Below are 3658 nucleotides of genomic sequence, written 5' to 3' on the forward strand. Positions count from 1 at the left end.
ATACATTTTGGGTACGTCAGCTGTCATCACATGTATTTTCGGAATAGTAACTAAAAGCTCATTTCGGATCTACAAATTGCACATCATTCGTAATTCGTAAATCGTAATCGTTTTCATTAATCTATGCTCTAATGTTACTTAATGCGAGCTCCCTTGAGTTTCCTAAATCCCTAAAATTGTTTGTTAGTGGAATGTTTACAATAAATCTGTTATCGCTGCTACGTTATTATTTTTTTACAAAATGGGCTTGACAAAATTGTTGTGCATTTTTGGGTCTGTTGCTTGCTGCCCTCAACGTCGGGATGAAAATTTACTTTGTGTTCAACAAAAAATGGTGAACTATGAAAATTGAATTAAACAGATTTGTATAACTCAGCAGGTTGTATCTATATTTAGAACCAGCAAGTCTTTTAGTTTCTGATCCTGTGGTCGCCGATAACCAGCCCCCAGTTTCACAAGCTGTCTGGTAATAAGTTACTGACGATTTATTAAAAGCAGTAGCTTTCTATTGATTTGATATTCTTTAGTCTGGAAATGAATATTTAGGTAATTTGTACCAGCTTAATGTTTTGGATTAGTCGACTACCATGGCCCAACTATTCAAAAAGTGGTAAAAATAAAAATTGAATTATATAGATTTGTATGACTCAACAAGTTGTATCCATTTAGAACCAACAAGTCTTTTGGTTTCTCATACTGTGCTCGCCGATAACCACCCATCAGTTTCACGAAGTGTACGATGTCCTTTAAACTAAAAATATAATTTCTAGCAACACGTCCATAAAATACAAGTACGTAGGTAGACAACTGGGGTCATAAAAGGGGGGATATAATCGACGAGAAACGGTTGACCTTGCCTGAACTGCACGTTTAAATTCAACGGTGCCACAAAGTATATGGCGCCAGCTACACAAATTGTAAATATTTCCGACAGCAGGCGCGCCTTAAGACATTTAGTGGCACCCTCGCCAAACTTCGTTTTGAAAGTCGCATAGAGCGTAAATAATAGTCGAAAACGTTGTGGCACGTTAAATTGGAGCCACTACGCATATATGGGTGCCACAACGTATTATGCTCATAATTGGTGCCCCTTGAATATATATATATATATATATATAAATGAAAATTCGCATTTTGACCATGTTTAAATTGGATCAATCACATTGACTACCTAGCTATTAGCAAAGGCCACGTTTGTTCTAAGGAACTTAAAGAAATGTATTAACACCACCACCCTTCAGCTTCAGGCATGTTATTTTGCACTATTTCACTCTCATTTAATGTATGGTGTTAACCTATGGGGTAATTCCTCTAAAGCAAAAAAAGTGTTTTCAATGCAAAAGAAAGTCGTCAAGATGTTAGCCAATGAACATTATAGAGAACACGGTCAAAGTATTTTTTGTAAATTTCAAATCATGCCTCTTCCATCTATATTCATTTATTGTGCACTTCTAGAATTACACAAAAAGCAATCCTCGGTACTGACAAATGGCAGCACTCATAAATACAACACTAGAAAGGCTAACGATATGCGAACCCCTTACTTCAGACTTTGTCCGAAGCGCCCGTTTTTGAGTTTTGAAAATGTCGCTAATTAAATTTTTATTGGTATTTCCCCACAGTAGGATTCCGTATCTCATTTTCGCTTCAAAAAGAGCATAGTACACTTTGATTAGCGTATCTTTATTGCAGAACTGTCTACAGCGTGAGAGCGCAAAAATTGATTGGTGTAATTTTGATTGTAGTTGTTCAATGTGTTCCTTCCAGTTGAGATTTCGGTCTAATATAACTCCGAGAAAGTTACAGGAATTACTTGTTTCGATTATTGTCGATTCGTAGGTTATGTTTGAAATAACAGAAGTTGAATTTTTCTTATAGACAAGTACTTTTTGTTTTCTCAACGTTAATTAAAAGTTTATTTGCATTAAACCAGTTGATTAGTTGTGCCAAAGATTTGTTTAAGATGAATTTTAAGTCGTTTTGACTGCAGGCAATAGTTACACTAGTATCATCTGCATAAGTACAAATGTGACACGTATCTATTAAATTATTTGGAAAATCATTCATATATATGATAAATAAAATAGGACCGAGAATGGAGCCTTGTGGCACACCATAATTATTAATTAATATTTTCTGCCAATAAGGAAAGGATATGTAATTCACAGGTCGTACTTGTGACTTTACTTCAACTATTTGTCCCGAACTATAGACTTTGTCAATTACAACATATTGATATCTGTCACTAACAAACGATTTTAATAAATTTAACGGTACGCCCCTAATTCCGTACGCACGGAGTTTTGACAGCAGTAATCTCCGATCTACCAAGTCAAAAGCCTTGGAGAGATCGCAATTTATCGATGCTACAATTTTACCCTTGTTATGGGAATTGTAAACAAACTTTAGCATGCTTTGTAGTGCCGTGTTCGTCGATTTTCCAGCTCTGTACCCGTGTTGAGAATTATTAAATAAATGGTGAGATTCGAAGTACGAAATCAATCTATTCTTTAATAGTGATTCGACTATTTTTGACAAGGTGTAAGTATCGATATCGGTCTGTAATTACATACATCCTTTTTTGTTTTACTTTTATGCAATGGTTTGATTTTCGCAATTTTACCGTGTTTTGGAAACTTCCCTGTCGTAAAAATTAAATTTATTAAGTAAATCAGGGGTTTCTGCATGTAATGTAGCGCTTCTTTAATATTCTCCCTAGTAATGTCAGGGACTCAACATTTTATTGTTTTAAAAATCGTGTAAGGAAACATATTATAGTATCATTGTTTTTATTCTGTAGATGAATATTTAAATACTCCATTTTCTCCTTAGCTCTAGTCATTAGTATTGTATTGTACTTATAACTTTGATCTTTGACTGTGATATTTTATTATTGTACATTTTGTTGGTTATCTTACATATTCATTGTTATTATATTTTATTTTTGTGTATTTATGTGATGTTAGATTTTAGTAGTTTACGATATAGGTACATTTTATCTTGTTATTACTGTTACCAAACATTGTAATTGACGAGTCCTATACCCAATAAGCGATCATTCGGACTAATAAATTATGAATTAATAAATATGTAGGTACTGTTTTTGGTTCCATAAAACGTATGATCAAGAATTTGATGGATGGATAATTAGCTAGCCCAACAGATAAGGAAATTCAAATCCGCATCGTAATTGACTACGGATAGATAGATAAATAAGTAGTCGCATCCCTTGATGTTTTGGGTACAAAAAATTATCTGTTAACGTCGCTCGGTTGGGATGTACTAATTAATTCGATCGCCTTTCTTGTAATTTCGGAGCTTGTATCGCCATAAATTATAAACTGTCGGTTAAAACTGGAAGAATTGTCTAGTTGCCTGGTCTAGTTTAACAGTTGAATAATACTTGGGTCGAGATATCCATTGTACTATTTACACAGTATATACGTGCTAACAGAAAACCGTTGAACTCGTTTACTTTTAATTTCAGTATTCAGTCGCTTGAGTCCTCTTAATACATATACGCAAGTACGTGTATTCTTATTAAACTTGTACGCAAATTGGTCCTGAAACCGCCTTTTTATAATAATGCAAGTGTTGAATACCAACGGTGTGTCTCTGTTCTCCCGATAAATCGAAGTAATTGAATGACATCTCTCTC

Source organism: Photinus pyralis, unplaced genomic scaffold, assembly GCF_008802855.1.
Source record: "Photinus pyralis isolate 1611_PpyrPB1 unplaced genomic scaffold, Ppyr1.3 Ppyr1.4_LG3a, whole genome shotgun sequence".
NCBI lineage: Eukaryota > Metazoa > Arthropoda > Insecta > Coleoptera > Lampyridae > Photinus > Photinus pyralis.